Below are 19,308 nucleotides of genomic sequence, written 5' to 3' on the forward strand. Positions count from 1 at the left end.
TTCTTCGACCCTCTCTGTGAGGGTCAAAAGCCAGAGCGGCAAAAGCCAGTGTGTGCTTCTTTTACCGATATATAGGCTATTTAAAGATATCTTTTGCATTTCTAATCCAAACAACGTCAAACTTGGCACGAGTTTGAAATCCATCGGACTAACGGTTCGAGAGATATGCGAATAACACACACACACACACACACAGACAGAAAGACGTCCCGTAATTTATAGATAGATATAATATACAGAAGTAAACAGCGTAGGTGACTTACAGATTCAGTTAACATCCACAAATGAATAATATGCTTTTCATGTTTTTTTTTAAATGCAAAAACACATTTTGTGTAAATGGCCCCTAAATGATGACATAATTTTTTTTGTGCCAAACTTTTTCTTTGTACTAAGAATTCTTTTACAAAGATTCTTGATTTTAAATCTGTTCAAATTGGATAAATTGTCTGATTGGACTAGCTCTGTTTAACGAATGTGGGACGTGGCATTTCCATTAGTGAAGGAGCATCTTGTGCATGGCATATTCTAAAGATACAGCAATCAAGGTAAAAATAGTTCAACTTAAACATATCACATTTTTAAAATGAAAAAAACATGTTTTGTGTGAATGGCCCCCAAATGATAACACCATGATTCCCTTTATACTTTTGCAAAGATTCTAAATTATAAATCTGTTCAAATTGGATGGCTGAGTGGACCAACTCTGTTTGTGGAATGTGGGACATGGCAGAAATAACTTGCTGTCTGTAAATTGTGCGGAGATTATCATCATCTGCACATCGACACGGTTCTGCTCTCAAAGCTGCTAATCTACATCATATTGAAACAGCAGCCCACATATCCTACTGGCTGCATTAAACATTTAGAGGTGTGTTGCTCATTATGTGTGTAAGAAGAGGTAGAAGAGTCACTGGCTGATTCATCCAACAGTCACATCCTCTCTCTGATGGCAAGCTCATCACCGGGAGACGATTAATATCTCCCATACCGCTCTGTGTGCTTAGAAATGCAAGGCGGGGGAATGCTCTGCTAAGTTCGTTATACAACAAAGCGTGTCACCCAGTCTGTGCCGCATGCACTTCCATGTGCACACAGATTTTCAATACACGTACGTCTCCTGTCAAACTCAACAGCAGTTAATGCCTTTCATTAGCACCAGGGGCCGGTTTCACAAAGATAGACTTTGACTATGGCTTAGATATAGTAGATAGTCAGACTTCAGATAGACATCTAAATCAGACCGTTGCACAAAGCACTTAAGACTCTGACTATCTTAAGTAGGACTACACTGCAATGCATTCTGGGTAAAATAAGACACTTTTCAAAACAAAAAACATGGCGGATCGAGTAAGTGCATTCAACCGCTCAGTGCAGTTTACCCCAGTGTAAAATATGTGTTTGTTGGAGGAGTATAACAGTTACAAAGACATTTTACTTGGGAAATTTAGCAGAGAATGTAGTAACAAGAGGAAATGTTTAAATTATGAGCCATTTTCCCTTTTCTTTTGGCTGTTTGTAATGTAACTGATTGTTAATGCTGGTTGCCAAGGTAACATAGAGTCTTAGACCTAAGTTAGCCTGGGGGTAAGGTGTCTAATTTTTTTGGTCTAAATTAAGTCAGTCTTTATTTTTGTGAAACAGTCTAACTTGCATTAGACTAGTCTATGAGCAAATTTTTGACTTGTCTAACACTATAGACTGGTCTAAAATAGCTTTGTGAAACCGGCCCCAGAAAGAGAAAGAGAAGAAGAGAGGGAGAAAATATTTTTTCCATGTCATTCTGTATTCTCCTTCATTTTTATGTTTGTTCGCTGTGTAAATTAAAGGGATAGCTCACCCAAAAATGAAAATTACCCTATGATTTACTTACTCTCAAGCCATCCTATGTGTAAAACTTTATCGACTAGTCAAATCAAGTCAAGTCACCTTCATTTATATAGTGCTTTTAACAATATGGATTGTTTCAAAGCAGCTTTACCGTGATAATAGGAAATTACCGTAACAGATTGTTTAGGCTTTACCGCAGCTCTAGAATAAAGTTATTGTCCAGCTAAAGTTAGTTTTGACTGATTGATTCACTTCCATTGCGAAGATCATTAGTTATTAACTTAGGGGCCGCTAATACAACACCGTTCTAACAGGAAAAATCCTTAACGCGCTCCGGCCGCTCATCCGCACAAAACAGTGCCTGGTGTCTCGAGAACGCACTCCCTGAAATAGGTTCGAAGGTGCAAACGATTATCTGTTATCTCTGCGCAAAACTCAAAAACGCAAACCCGTGAAAACGCAGACGTCGCGCACATGAGCATTAGCCTACGTGTTCAGTCCAAAGGTACAGTATGCGCGTTTGAATGTATATGTGCGTAGGCGTATAGTCCTTCTTTACAAATCAACCCTCAATAAACTACTTGTCTGGCCTTAAAATTTATAATACAGAAATCTTTGTCGCGTCTGCGTAGCCACGCAAACCGGAATTATCACGACAACATTTTATCTGTACTGAGGTAAAGGGAAGGGAAGGGAAGGAGGCCTTCACAGGGGATGGACTGGTTGACACTTCAGGACTGCATTGTCATCGTTTCCAGGTGCAGGTCCTTCATCAGATCTGGATACGGCTGGATCCGGCGGACTGTGGTAAACCTCGGATAAACAGAGAGACTAATATTAGCGTAGACGCCATCCTTCTTATGATGTAACAAGTACATCAGGATTTATGGGGAGTGTTCCCGGTTCCGGCTGACCTAATCTATGCAGCCTAACATTGAATTATAGAAGTCTATAATGTCTTATGTGTATGCTTCCCGGACAAAGTTAGGAAGATTGTTCCAAAGTTTTGGTGATAAATAGGAAAAGGATCTACCGCCAGCAGTCGATTTTGATATTCTAGGTATCATCAACTGGCCGGAATTTTGAGATCGCAGTAGACGTGAAGGACTATAATGCGTTAAGAGCTCGCTCAAGTACTGGGGAGCTAAACCATTTAGTGCTTTGTAAGTAATCAGCAATATTCATACAATGTTTAATAGGGAGCCAATGCAGTGTTGACAGAACCGGGCTAATATGGTCATACTTCCTGGTTCTGGTAAGAACTCTAGCTGCTGCATTTTGGACCAGCTGTAGTTTGTTTATTAAGCGTGCAGGGCAACCACCCATAATAGCATTACAATAATCTAGCCTTGATGTCATGAACGCATGAACTAATTGTTCTGCATTTTTCATTGAGAGCATATGACGTAATTTAGATATATTTTTAAGATGAAAAAATGCGGTTTTACTGATACTAGACAAGTGACTTTCAAATGAAAGATTGTTATCAAAGAGCACACCCAGGTTCCTAACCGACGACGAGGACTTGACAGAGCAGCCATCAAGTGTTAGACAGTATTCTAGATTATAACAGTACAATTAACTAGCTTCCGGCAGACGGCCGTTATCCCTTTAATGACTGATACAGCCAGGGAGTGTTTACTTTGATGGTTGTTTTGAATGGGAGGGTTTGGTAGAGGAGTGCTTTTTGGTATTTTGCTTGTTGGTAGGCATGAGATTTACTGTACAGTCAAGAGTACGTTCTGTGGAACTCAAAGAGGAGAGCATAAATTTACAAGTGTAACCTACGTTTATTTCAAGAGCCTTGTTTGTTAGATCATGTGAAGTGGTTCTCAACTGGTGGGTTGTGACCGAAAATCCTGTCACAGATGTGTTCTGATAGGATGAGAGGGACATAACTGCAGCCGGGTGCTCTAAAAGGGTGCCTAACCTATTCTCCTGCCTCCTTTTTGAGTTCCTGCTCTACCCTTGGAGATCTCCGGGCTGAACCTGTATCCACTTGGATAGGGTCACAGACAGAAGGGAAAAACAGTGCTATGCAAATTATAAAATGCAGCTAGCCATATAATCACATTATTAGGATGAAAAAATGGGCTTATCAACGTTTATTTTAAACGGGTAGAGAAAATGTTTCCCATATCTTTGCATGCTGTCATCAGGATAACCAAGTATCATTAAACTTAATGCTAATAATTGTTTCGGCCCAGTATGTTGCATTTAATATTAATATTGATTAATCAATTAATTAATTACAATAGGCATTAGATCATTAGACATGACATCATTAGGTGTCTTGGAATCCTGTCTGAAAATTCTTTCATATAAAAATGCTGTCTTTTAAGTCATTGACTGACTGGGCAGCAAGGCAGGTGTCTTCGCTCTTGGACACAGCCAGTGACTTCATTCCTTTCTGCAGGTCATAAACAAAGCCCCTATAAAGGGCCCTCCATAACCCATCTACTTACATTCCTGGACATTTAGCATCGCTTCAACACACCACTGACCTGAGATCTGCCTCTAAAACTATTAATATCTACCTCTCTCTCTGGTCTTTGCATGCGGTCGCTGATGTATAGCCAGCCTGTGTGGTGAGCAGCATGATTTGCTGATAACAGCAAGGCCATTTGATGCCTTAAAAGCTGTGAATCTTGAAGCACACAGGCTTATTATGCTGCCAGATATTTGTGGCCATAGAAACTGAATCAATACAAGTCCTCACATCACCTTCTTCTCTCCCATTTATCGTGCCACAGACAATGAGTGGAAGAGCATTTTATATTTTCACATGGTCTTCACCTCCCTTTAGAGTGGGAAACGCATCATCCTTTCCATGCCTGGGGGCAGACAGCGTGAAGATGTTTCTGGGGGACGGAAGGGAAAGAAACACACTAAAAATCTCTAGAGGGGAGGAGTAAAGGTCCATTCATTGACAAGTTTTTTGTTTGCCATTCATTCCAGAACTGAAGAGGCCAGGGGCCGGATTCACGAAAATCTAATTAAGAAAGAAGTTAAGAAATTTCTTAAGATTCATTCTAAGATGTTCGTAAGAATGTTACTAAGTGCAATTCTTGAAAAACTCTTAAGTTCTCAAAAATTTTCTTAAGAACATCTTCTTAAGAAGAAATGTAGGCTTTGGTGTTATTTGATTGAAAGGCGGGTATTGCTGAAGACTCGCTGAATGAAAAACACCTCAAGGCCCGTCTTTTTGGAGAAGGGCATAGCTGCCGCCCATAGATCTCTAAATGGGGTGGGAATTCCAAAACTCTGTGTGGCTTTTTCCGATTGACAGACAAACACATGACATGCATGCATGATTTTCCCTCCCCTAAATATTTCATTGGTCATGTCAATCACAGTGCTGATTTTGCTACAACAAATACTAACCCCTAACCCTACCCTATACACCCCACCTTTAGCTGTCCGCTGCAGAGCTCGTGGGGGGAGTCCCGCTTATATATCAGTGGTGGGGAGACTGACCCGGAGCTTTAAACTTGGGGGGAAGAGAGGTCTCCTCGACTATGTCAGAACGCTACTGGCCAAGAGCTCTGAGGCCCCCTCATACGGAGCTATTGCCCCAAAGATGAAAGTTCGATTGGCTATGTCTGGCGGGCATATTTGTTATATAGCCATATTTATTTTTATATAGCATGTTTTATAACTTTTTTTAACATGCCTATGGTGTGCCTCCTTTACTTAGAAGGCAGGACGTATTCCGCAATTTTGCACGTTGCAATTTCTCCCATTCATAAGTTGTAGGAGTGAACCGTCTTTCTATAGTCTTTGGTTTAGCTTCAGCCCTAATTAAACACACCTTATCCAGCTCATCAAGTCCTTCAGGCTTATTTGAAAACTACAGGTATGTGTATTAGAGCAGTGTTGGAACTAAACTCTACAGGGCTGTTGCGCAGAGTTAGCTTGCCGTGAACGCATCATGTTCACTCTCAATCACAACTTTTGCTACGGTTACGCCTGGCGTCCACACTACTTTTACGTCTTCGACCCTCGCAAACAGAGAATTTTGAAAACGCTGTAGACCCCATTTTAGTTTGAAAACTCTGGGTTTGTGTTTCACTGTATACAGACCAAAACAGAGACTTTTCGGGCACACATTCGCTTCCTGATTGGGTCTTCTGGATCATTGTGTCTCCTTCCCTGATTCGTCAAGCCCCTATCATATGACCATTACGCTACCAGAACACGACGTTTAACAGACCAGATCCGTCTCTCTCAATGTCTCTGTAACAGACGAGCCTCAACAACCATGTAAACAATAACATGGAGACGGAACTGCAAGCTTTTCTGACTTTGTTTGCTGTGGTGTGAAGCTGAGTGGGGCCGAGAGCCGTGGAAGTGGAGCGATGCTGGTGGTGCAAATGTTAATGAGCGCCAGCTGCGCCACAGTGTCTCTTCTAGTTTCACCATCCATCCATCCATCCATCCATCCATCCATCCATCCATCCATCCATCCATCCATCCATCCATCCATCCATCAACCTGTTTCCATTCATCCATCCATCCATCCATCAACTTGTTTCCATTCATCAATCCCATAAACTGTCTCCATCTATCTGTCCATCCATCCATCCATCCATCCATCCATCCATCCATCCATCCATCCATCCATCCATCCATCCATCCATCCATCCATCCATCCAACCGTCCGTCTGTCAGTCCATCCATCCATCCATCCATCCATCCATCCATCCATCCATCCATCTCTGTCCATCTATACTTACGTCTGCTTGTCATGCCTGATGGAGAAATGGATATGGGAGACAGAGTGTGAGTGTTAGTTGCAGGGCTGCATTTCAGCAGTGGCTCTCTATTGATCAAACAAACTCTCTGCTCTGAAGGTCCTTGACTGAACACATAGCATCTGGAAATGTTATTGCCTGCATAATTTTTCACCTTTCTCCCCTTTCCCTGGGCACTTTTCTTGTGCATTTCACATTTCAAACAGCAACATGAAACTGTGGATTAGGACTTTAGAGGCTGCATATGCACGCTAACTTCTAAATGCTCTCTTTCTTTAAAATTAGATAACTGTGGATTCTTCTGCACTTTATAGTTTATCTGCAAAAGCGCCTTGTTATGAAAAAGCTGCTTTAAAGATGAATGGATAATGGGCAGAACTCAGAAGAATGTTTGCGTGTGTCACTCTCGGGCTCTCTTTGACCTGTTGAGAAAAAGTGGAACTTTGGAAGACAGTTGCCCTTTTAAATTAGGTTCTCTGTTAAAATGACGTCTAGGCATATAAATGTACAGGATTGAAATTCAGGATGTAGGCCTTATGGCTGATATTATAGTCAGCTTTATCACATATTTAATTTTACATTACTGTAAATCATTCTTTGGAATATAAGGAGAAATGTTTATGAATGTACAGGTCACATTTTCCCATTTAGTGGCAGTGGATGGCTATTGTCTTACATTTTTTTAAATATCATAAAAGTAGTCGGTGTGACTCATTTTTTGAAGCCATAACAAAAAGACATAACATAGAGACATTCCAAGTCCACATGGAATGAAAATTTATCCTATCTATTTCCTAAATGCATGTATTGATCTGATTTTGAACAAATCATCCATGCATTTCTAATGTTTCTTTTCTTTTTTCTTTTTTTTAAATAAAAATGTCTCAATCTTCCTATATGAAACGACTTTGCTTTGGTGGCGTATGTCGGACTTATGCCCAATCATTTAGTCTGCTTAAATTCCTGCCCTTTCTTATAATTGACTGCAATCTCACATTCAGATCTGCCTCCATTCAATCAACATCCGATGGATTTAGCATTTTTTTCTTTTTCAATAATCCGGATTATCGGGTAAACTCAGGTATACATGACAATTACACCACTTCCGTTACATTGCAACTTTAAATTTAAATAATTATTCAGCAAAAACCTTGCTGTCCATTATTGGTCTCCTCTTGTTCTCATTCTTTTATGATATATGAAGCTTTTTTGGCCCTTGAAGGACAATACCCACACACTGCCATTGTGTGGGAAAGAGTGACTGGGATATTCCTCAAAATCTAGGCAGATGAAACAGGTTTTCAACAGGTTAGGTGTCTCAGTGAGTATGATGGTGAAGCCCAAGATGAGGCCGGCATGAGTGACAGCAGCATAGAAAGGGAATGGTGACAGTTAGAGCACGACTCAGATAAAGCTGTTAGGCCTAGATAGCATCTGTGACCCATGATTGGGGTTCGATTCTGTGTCTTTATGGACAGCAGGCTTAGGAAAGTATGATTGGATGTGTTTGTCAATATCGGTTAGCGCAAGGCAGACAAAAGACAATCAATACGTAACATATGCTAGCCGTTCTGGAGATAAGACGACTTACAACCATTTGGCAGGAAGGGAAAACATCAATATCAGCTTTTCAGAATAAAAATTAGAAAATAAATTCTCAGTTGAAAAAATAAAACTAACCAATTTGTTTTGGGTTTGACAGCTAATGGGATCCTGGAGGGAAAAAATTGGAAGTAGAACTACGAGTAAAAGGCTAATAAAACAATAATGAGCAAAAGGAAATGCAGAGTTAAAATGAGATGAGCCTGCTGCTGAAGATGGATACGTGAGGATTTAGTAGACGGTGAAATCGTTTTGAGATGACAGAGAGTATCCTTGGTTCAGGGTCACAGCCAAAGGATGAACCAAGTGTCATGGACTGTTATTTAGCTCAAGGCCTTGTGACCACCCACATGCTGTTAGCACATGAGGAGACACGAGAAATCAATAGGCCTACACTCTGGAAAAGTCACATCATGCCAATATGCTGTACAATGTCCTTTCTCCGACATTCTTCTTTAATAATCCATAAGAAGTACACTGCCATTATGTTGACCTGACCTTTTGGAATGGGAGGGGTATTGGAAGTCCTGAATGAATTGGATGCATTGCGATTATTCCAAATAAGCCTGTTTCCCTCCTTTAGCTGGCGCTTGTGACAGACACGTACATCCAAATTGATTATGGTACACTTATTACAGGGACAGTCATTGAGGAGCAACCTGAGGCTAAGTGTTATGCTCAAGGGTGCACTAGCTCATGGATCACCTTGTGTGGGGTTCAGACTCTTTGCTTTCCAGCCAACTGTAACAACTGTAGGTTGTTGAGTACCCATAGGAAGTTTTCGGATCTGTATTTTGGACAGAACATTTCTTATTATTATCAATGTTGAAAGAGTTTTGCTGCTTAATATTTTTGTGGAAACCATCCATGATTATTTTTTTCAGCATTCTTTGATGACTAAAGTTAAAAAGAACAGCATTTACAGTAGTCAACATTTGAAGTGGATCAAAAAAGTTAATCAAAGTTGTCCTAAGACAAGAATGGGTATTGTTCAAAATTCATGTATACTTTGATGAAAGGTTTTGATCCACTTCAAATGTTGACTACTTTATCTGAAATAGAAATCTTTTGTAACATTATAAATGTTTTACTGTCAATTTTGATTAAATTAATGCTTCGTTGCTGAATAAAAGTAAAGTGTTAATTTCGTTAAAAAAAATCTTACTGACCCCAAACTTGTAGGCTATATATTTGGCTTCTCTATTGCCGCATTTTGAAACTTTTCATTTCACATTTGAAAGTAGCAGTGGAAACTACAAGGCAGCAAAAACTTCTATTGCTTTATCTCTTCTTTGAATAAATGTTTTTATTTCTTACCTTTTACTTAATGTTTTTGTTTCTTTGAATCTTGAATCTACATGTGTATTATCTTTCAGACTTTGAACACAACTGCAGTGCAGGCTTTCTATTTTGAAGAGCAGTCTTTGTGTGGATTTGTCCCACAAATGTCCCACTCCTTTCTTGTAATATTTGTCTACTTTGATTAGGAATTGTGATTTTTTTCTTTCTTCTTCTTTTGCAAACTCAATTAGGCCTAGGCCTAAGTGTTTGGATGGTTGCCTTTAAAACCTGTACTTTATATGTCTTCCTTTCTTTCCCCAGTTTTCTTTCTTCTGCAGAGACAAATTGTGCCAAAGGCAGTTTGAGGAGAGTGAGATAAGTTTAGTTTATTCACATCCTTTTTATGGTTTTCTTTTATCTCCCTGCATTTATCTGGGCTGCGTTTCCCAAAAGCATTGTAAGCCTAAATAGATCGTAGAACCATTGCCACCAATGGTCCCAACGATCAACTTAGCTCACGATTGTCATGGTCATGTTCTGTTTTGTTTAGTTCCTGTCGTGTCTGCTTGAGTTCTTGTTAGTTCCTATAGCTATACAATAGCCTACCTATACTGTAATTCGGTTCAGCTGCTCCTGTTTAGTTCCCTCTGTTAACGTATATATACTTCCTGTTTTGTTTCTGTGCCGTCGATGTTTAATAGTATATAGGAATATCTGTTTCCCCTCAGTTTTCCCTTGAATTATTCCCTTGAAGTATTTTTGTATTGTATTGTCCTGCGTTGTGTAGTCATATACTGCTACGCCTGACAACGGTTATTTTGAGAAATGCAGCCCTGATGTTACTGTTACTTTAGTGAAATATGATGCATGGAAATATATTTTATATATATATATATATATATATATATATATATATATATAATTTGTTTTTTTTGTTTTTTTGAGGAGGCACTGCTTCAATTCTCTCCTGTGAAAAAGACCCATGATGTGTTAATCACAAAGGCTGGCAGCTCTAAAACAATTGCAGATACAGTGGATTTGATGATTAGGCTTTTTCAGATGTTGGTCCTTGGCAATTAATTGTTCTGATTACTCAAGCAAAAACCACAGATCAGCGATTCAAAGGAATTAGCAATAGAGCATTTAGATAGCTTAATGAAATAATGAACATACTTGTTAGCTCTTTTTTAATGATGTGAAACAATTGTCTAAATAATATTATCATCTTTTCTTGTAATTATAGATTACCAGATTGCGGTGACAAATTTATATTCAAGCCTGACTAGAAGACTGCTGTAATTGCATGTCAATTTCTGATTTTCTACACCTAAATGTCAAAAAGTACATTGTCATTTTCATTTATTATTTTATGTTTTAGTAAATTAAATCCCCTTCAGCTATTTTAGATATGCCCTGGTTCTCAGCAAGAGGTTCCAGGTGTGTGTGTGTGTGATAAATGTTCCAAATATTTTATCACATGTGCGCTGTATGCCAGACAAGGCAGTAGTTTTCTATATGAATGTCATAGGGACATCATCACAGTGGTTATTAGGCCTACACAAATCAACACAATAGGCTATAACATTTTGTCATCATGAAAATAGGTTCCTTACAACAGACTCAAGGATGATACATGTTTTTGAAGCCCTTGTGTTCAAAGGTTTTGACATTTTCTGAAATAAAATGCGTCCCTACGATCAACTTACAGTAGCTCACGTTTGTCATGGTCATGTTCTGTTTTGTTTAGTTCCTGACGTGTCTGCATGAGTTCTTGTTAGTTCCTATAGCTACACAATACCTATACTGTAATTTGGTTCAGCTGCTCCTGTTTAGTTCCCTCTGTTAACCTGTGTATATATACTTCCTGTTTTGTTCCGTGCCGTCGATGTTTAATAGTATATAGGAATATCTGTTTCCCCTCAGTTTTCCCTTGAATTAAAGTATTTTTGTATTGTATTTTCCTGCGTCGTATAGTCATATACTGCTATGCCTGACAACGGCGCGTAGTCTTTATTTACAATGTGACATCGCCAACTACTTGTCTAGCATGCATAATACAGCATTATTTGTCGTTTTCGCGGATCTGTGTGAACGGGGATCGTTTTGATAACTTTGTCATCTGTACAAAGAAAAAAACGTTTGCGTTTTTCCATTTTGCGTTTCCAAGCACCCAAAAAAGACGTTGTCGTGTAAATGAACGGCCAAAACGAATGTTGAAAATTGAAAATGGTGTCGTGTAAACAGCCCCTTATACTACAGACTCTCTAACCATGATACCTGTTAGATGTTTGTTATACCTTACAAGCATTAGCTCGCTCAAGTTGTCATCCAGTTGTCCATTGTCTCTTAGTCTGATCCCTTGTGTGTGTATATGCTCTGGAAATCTGTCAGACAAGCCCATTATTACTATCAAGCCATAATGCAATTCATGTATCTCTCTATTGATCATATTACCAGTTGAAAGACTTGAGTTTCCTGCTGATTAACTAATAATAATCCTACCTGTTTTATCTTATCTATCTCTCTGCCATCATTTTGTCTAAGCTTGTGCTGATGAAACTTGTGTATGCTTATACAGGGCTCCAGACTGGGACCAATTGGTCGCATTTTGCGACCATTTTTCCTGCCGGTGCGACCAAATATTTATTTAGGTCACGCTGGCGCGACCACAACGTTGCCGAGTAGCGAATCCAAACAAAATGAAAGCGGAAAGAAAATGCGCTACTCCTTTATGCTTCACGGACCGTTTATTAGTTTGGACCAATAATAGACAGCGCAGCCATAGATATCATCATATCATATATAAACGCTAGATGTCTTATGGCGCAGTCACTTCCGGCATCACCGTTCGGCCATCTTGTCACAGGCAGGCTTAATGTAAAGTGAGTGATCAGCACGCACACAAATCCTCTTATCTCGCTGAAATCTTGACGGATTATACCTTACAAACGTTATTAACGTGGCTATAATTCCGAATGCTTGAACATGTATGTTATAATTATTCATATGTATGCAGTGTATGTATGCAGTGTCATTACTACATCTCTGACTTTTATAACAAACCAAACCGTTTGAAAATCGGTAGAAAATTGAGCAAGTTATGGTTATTTAAAAGTACATGCACCATTAAACGAGTGAGCGAGCTGTCTGTGGCAAGATGGCCGCCACGTGCGGACGTCGACCTCCATTGGCCAGCAGCGCGCACGAGACATCTAGCGTTTATATATGATATCTATGAGCGCAGCCTGAGCGCAGCGCCCCGAACTTGCCAGTCGCGGGCCGATCTCGATCACGCGACACTGTTACTAGGAGATCCAGACTCTGGAGGTCCAGTGAAGAAATCCATTGAATTCGCCTCAGAATTAATAACATAATCGCTGCGAGATCCAGTGAGAAACATTCCGATTCGGCGCAGAGTTCTCTGTTATAAACCATAGATATCAGATCAAACAGCGCTGACGTGGAAACCAGGAGAAACACTTATAGAAGGCTTTCAGTCCACAAATCAGCAACATTCACCATGGATTTAATGTAGTAACTGTAACCATAATGTGACAGAAATAGTCAAATGCTTACAAGTACTAACTGTTACTCATCTTTTTCCAGCACTTCAAAACTATCATATATAAATGTTATTTTTAATGTGATGACCAAAACATTTTTTTTTCATCCTTCAAAAATTGTCTTATTTAAACTCTTATTTAAACACTTATTTAAAAATAATAAAATAAATAATAAATAAAATAAAATAAATAATTGTAAACAGTAGGATGCTTACTGGCTATTTTCACTCCCTAATATAATTTTTTTTCACTCGGTTTGCTTTTTAATTAATATTAAGACATTATGAATGATAATAATTAAAGTTAATTTCATCTACACCCTAAATTAAGCTTAGTGCTTTATTGTCAGCCCCAGTGCTACCAGATATTTTTTTGTAGAACTCAGTGGCTCCGGTGCCGCTGCCCTCAGATGTTATTCTGGTGCCTGTGAACTTAAAATAAAACTGCACATTGTAATATCTGTACGTTAAGTCTATTTATTATTAAATAAATTGTCAGTATTACAGTTATTTTGTGGGAAATTTGAATAATTGCATTGCAAGCTGATTTAAGGTGTGCCCCTAAATTTTCTGCTTGCGCTCCTAAAATTTTCAGTCAGGGGCTACAGCGCTCCTAGTAAAAAAAGTTAGTCTGGAGCCCTGCTTATAGACAATATTGTGGTGTCTGTCAAGCTTGAAAGCATTGATGGGATGTTGTCTAAGTGTTTGTCAGCCAAAAGACTTGTCATCTTTTCTGAAGATGACTAATGTTATGAGCTTATTGTGATTATGAATGCAGCTGTAGCTTGATAATCTCATGGTGTTAAGAACATTTTCTTCCAAAGGAACTAGAAGCATATCCGGAATCATGAACCATTACAAAGTAGTCTACAGTAGATGCTGGCAGCATAGCATGGGTCTCAAAGTCTGCCTCTTGACAGCATATAATGCAGCAACAATCTGAACAGCTGCTAACCAAGAGTCAAAATCTCCCAGCTTTCACACATCTGGATGGATACACACTCTTAAATGTGTCCAGATGCCTTTGTAGATTGCAGAGAGTGTGCTGATGGAACATGTCCGATGTTCATGGCCATGGGTGTTATTCTTTGGAGTGCTGTTAAATTGGTTTGCACAGGGCTGAATAGATGCAGGCTGATTACTGGTCATGGCAGTAAATGCAAAGCCTGGCAAGACTGATCAGTGTGCTTGATTCATTGAGCTGGCTCAGCAAAAATCAGCACTGGTGACCAGATGCGTGTGTGTGATGCAAAAAGCTACAAGACGTTCTTTATCCACGTACCAGCACTGCTTTTAGAGTGTGAAACACTACAGTATGTCCTCTAATTCATTTACCTCTGTTTTCTCGGCTTAAAGGGATAGGCTGGTTCACCCAAAAAATTAAAATTAGCCTTAGATTTACTCACCCTCAAGTCATCCTAGGTGTATGGCATTCTTCTTTCAGACGAATACAATCGGAGTTATATTAAAAAATGTCCTGGCTCTTCCAAGCTTTATAATGGCAGTGATCCATCGAGTCCATCAAAGTGCATCCATCCATGATAAAAGTGCTCCACACGGCTCTGGGGGGTTAATAAAGGCCTTCTGAAGTGAAGCGATGCGTTCGTATAAGAAAAATATTCATATTTAAAACTTTATGGAGTGTGGAGCACTTTTATCATGAATGGATGCAGAATATACAGCCGAACACTGCCATTATAAAGCTTGGAAGAGCCAGGACATTTTTTAATATAACTCCGATTGTATTTGTCTGAAAGAAGAATGTCATATACACCTAGGATGACTAGGGTGAGTAAATCGTGGGCTAATTTTCATTTGTGAACTATCCCTTTAAGCATTAAAGCATAGTCCCAGACTTAAAATATGTCAGTGCCATTGTTTTGTCTCAAGTTAGTAAGGTTTTTTTTTCTTTCTAAGGCACGTTTATGAACGCTACTTAAATGTCCTAATTGAACTAAGGCCTAATCCTGGCTTAATCTAATCCCTGTCTGTGAAAGGCTAGAATATTATAAAATATATAAATTATCAGATAATAGATAAATATTGCGCAATTTTTACTCCCTGATTTGAAATGTCTGGGGCAATATTATCACTTCACATTTTTGCCTTGAACACTTGTAAGTTTCTCATGCTGGTGGTAAGTGTATGGACAGAAAATACTCTCTCTGATACAAATTGGAATGACAGACAGATTTTTAAAATGCAAATTTTATCTCTTTTCCAACAGCACATTGCTCATCCAGGTTTAGATTCAAACTATTAAACATTAAACAACAACATCATTCTCAGCCAACTTTTGTGCCGTAACTAAGTGAATGTGATGCTTATAGGATTATAAGGTTATGGAAGAGAGTTTTACTGGGAAAGCTGAAAAATGCAGATGAGGGTTGTCAAAGGAGGATTTTTTTTTATTTTTACATTTCTTTTACTCTGACTCGGCTTTGTTGTATTTGTGTTTTTGTAGAGCTGTGGAAATGTTTGTTATCTTTATGCACTTTAGGATCAGGAAAGCTGGTTGCCTTCTTGAACCGTTTTGAAGTCCAAATGCATTTATTTAGGTTTTGTGCAAGAGTAGAGCTACAGTCTAAAGAAAATCAGCATTAAGTAACGATTTTCAACCTTTTAACTCTTGACTCTTTTTCATAATTGAAATCATGATGTTTGTTTCATCTCTTGTTGTCTTTTGTTCTCCGCAGCGAGCGTTGGCATTATTACCTATATGTTGTCATTTTTCCTCAGTGGCAGTTTGACTCAGTTGAGCTCTGTCTCCTCACAGGAGCAACACACTGACTAGAATGCAGCAGGCTACCAGCAGGGAGGAATGTTAAATCAAGCTCTAAACACGACTTTAGGCTCCAGTTCCCCTGATGGCAAAGAATTCCATTTCTCTTATTTGCATATTTCGAATTCTACCCAGAGAAGGAAATCTCAAATGTCAGATTTTGCTTACACAAACTTGATAATAGATGGGCTAAAAGTAATTAACAAATTGCTGTATTAATTGCAATAAACAGTTAACAAACAATAAATGTAAATGTATTAGATTTTTATATACCTAGGCTATTAAAAAGTTTGGGGTGAGTATGAGAAGTCTCTTAAGTTCACCTTGACTGCATTTATTTGATAAAAAACAGTAATAATAATTAGGCCTATATTGTGGAATATTAATACAATGTAAAATGTAATTAATTCCTCAAAGTTGTTTTTCCAGCATCATGCACCAGTCTTTAGTGTCACATATCCTTGAGGAATTGTTCTGATTTGGTGCTCAAGAACAATTTCTTACCATTATCAATATTGAAAACAGTTGTGCTGCTTAATATTTTTGTGGAAACCGTGATACATTTTTGATTCTCTGATAAATAGAAAGTTCAAATGAAGCACTTATTTGAAATCAAAATCTTTTGTAACATTATAGGCCTAAATGTCTTTACTGTCACTTTTAATCAATTTAGCACGTCATTGCTGAATAAAAGTATTTATTTATTTTTTAAAAATCATACGGTTGTGTATGTTTAGCATGTCACCGAAGAAAGTCGAAAGCAGACGTCCTATCCGAACAAACCCTTGATATTTCAGTGTTTTATCACCATCACAGAAGGCTGTTATACTCACTTAAAATCTCACACTTGCAGTCTAAACGTTATATAATGTCTGTCTGTCTTGTATAAATTGGATCATTATTTAGGAAAGTTGTAAAATAAGATTAAATCCTCCATGGTTTTATGGACATTAACACCATATCAAACAGCTGACACTAATATTTCCCCATTTGCTTCTACAATAAATTGCACTACTCATTCCAGATTAGACAGACAAGTTTGGTGCTGGGTGACTTTTCTGGGGACCTTCCGTTTAGATTGTGTGTGTGTGTGTGTGTGTGTGTATGACTGCATGTGTATTAGTGGGTGGACCGCTGAGTATGTGTGTGAAGTGTGGAGGTGAATGCTCCATGAATAAAGGGAGGTAATTTAGTTGCCTGCAGCAGTTGTGTGCAGTCTGACCTTATCAGAGCAGCCTCTGTTTTTTCTGCTAAACCTGGTGAGTCACCAGCCACACACACACACACGTTATCAGAAATTGAATGATATTGTCAGGGGAATGTGTCCTATGAGAGAAGGAGGCGAGAGAGAGCAGTGGAAATGTTAATGCGGGTTTCACCTGCCCAAGCGGAGAGCTGCAGCCGCTCACCAAGCATCCATCAGATGCTCTCAGAAGCAGTTTAGGAGCCCAGAGAGAGCTAGAGAGATGTGGCCTCAGCTTGGGCAGGTGATTGATCACCTTCGCGGAATTACACCTTCTCCAATGCGACGTCAGCCCGAGGATTAATGAGCTGCTCTCTCTCCCTGAGGTAGAGCGGTTTTCAGTGATTGAAACACAGCTTTCATAGAAAGAGATGGCTGAGGACTCACAACTCACTTCCCAGATGAGTGTGTGTGTGTGTTCTCAGGTCAACGGCAGATAGAATGGACTGTGCTGTCATCATCTTCCTTTACTTACAGGAAGTGCTCACTTGACCCTGTGTGGAGAACATTTACTTCCTGCCTGGTCATCACAGGCTGAATGCCATCTGTTAAAATTCTGCTGCCATCTAAATAAATTATTTTAATTGTGTACTAGTGAGTCTCATGTATTACATTGAATCTTCTCACAGGCATTGGTGCAGCTATATATTAATTTTGTGATTTTTTTTCTCTAATGAAATAGTTTGCCCAATAATGAATATCTGTTATTATTCAGTCTTCTGAAAATTTGTTGAAAATGTTGACATCTGCCCTTATTGTTTTTGGAGCGTTCATTAAATTTCCTGCATGGTAGGGGAATGAAAAAAGAGACACGTTTCTTTAGAATATCATGTGAGATGCTGCAAAAGAAGCGAGATGTGGGACACAAGCGCAATGGTCAAACATGGGTAGTCATATTTACTGGTGATCACTGAATTTTCAAAGCTGAAATCCAGTCATTTCATTAGAAATCCATGCAATCTTGAAGCGTTCATGAAAGTTCCTGAGAGAAGTACAGTAAATGAATCGTTATCTGATGAATCAATGAATCACTTGATCAAATTTGCAAAGAACATGTTTTTGCTTTTATGTAAGATGTTTACATAGAAAAAGCTATGGAAAATCAGCGCAGTGGAAATGGAAAAAACCGTTCTGTGTGAATGCCCCCTAAATGTGCGGTCAGTTACTGTCGTTTGCAAAATTTTTGTGGGAGAAATCCATTTAAATTAGAGTTCCTGTAATCTGGGATTTTGCATAAGCAAAAGACCCCCCCCCCCAATTTTGCAATGAACAGAAGGCTACTTGGTTTGAAAGTGAGTTCTGCACTGAAAAAACATCGACAATTGAAATAGAAACAATTTTCACAATATTACAGAGAAACGGCAAGTACCACATTAAATTAAGAGTGAAATCAGAAAGTAGAAAGAAAAGTATTTTCTTGTTAAACGTACTCCAATAATCTTTGTTAGCCTATATTTACAACTTTCAAAAGTTGTGAGCTGTGCTTCATATATATCTTGAGTCTACACTATTGACAATTGTCATTTTTTGCTTGTGAAAGTTTTTGCATGCCAAAATTTTCTTAAATGATTTGTTCACGAACTGGACTTTTTTCAAGTTCAACTCACTGATTCAATGAGCTCAACCAGCTAATGCTTAAACAGCTGGCATTTGTAATTCATGTTTACAGCAAGAATATATCAATCACAAATTCAGGATATATTTCATTCAGACAGCTCGATTCCATCCTGCAAAAGTTTGTTTGTGGCCACAGAGATATACTTGAATGTGCCAAGAGCATGATTCTCATATAAACACATTAGCATAGTTGCATTGTTAACCAAATGCTTTATACATTAATTTAAATTTGAACAACCATTGCAATTAAGTAAAACAGCACCAGTGTGTGACTTGCTGCATTAATTTATTCAGATGAAGTCAGAGTTTAACGCCAAGGCCTGGAGCAAAGCCCCAGGCTGCCACATTCTCACTGCAGGGGCCTTCATGAGTTCAACTGTTTTCCTGAATAAACATCTCTTATTTCATTTTCTTTAGCTTGTCACATACTCAGTATCCCATATGTTGTGGTGAATGCATCAGTTTATTTATGCTGCTAATACATACTTTGTGTGATGTGGTAGATTGTATTTTATGAGGCAGGCATCGTGAATAATTTATGGTTTGTTGTGTGTTGCTATAAAACAGATAAATGCTTCCTCCAACATCAGAAAGAAAGCAGATTTACATTGGGATGAAAGAGGATCAAACATATTTC

General features: G+C 38.6%; 1 protein-coding gene across 1 annotated transcript in view; it reads left to right on the top strand.

The window, feature by feature from the left end:
* pacrg (PARK2 co-regulated) overlaps positions 1–19,308 on the top strand; it is a 108,658-nt gene that overhangs the window by 7,347 nt on the left and 82,003 nt on the right. The window lies entirely within an intron of this gene.

The sequence above is a fragment of the Abramis brama genome, assembly GCF_963993115.1.
Source record: "Abramis brama genome assembly, chromosome: 21".
NCBI lineage: Eukaryota > Metazoa > Chordata > Actinopteri > Cypriniformes > Leuciscidae > Abramis > Abramis brama.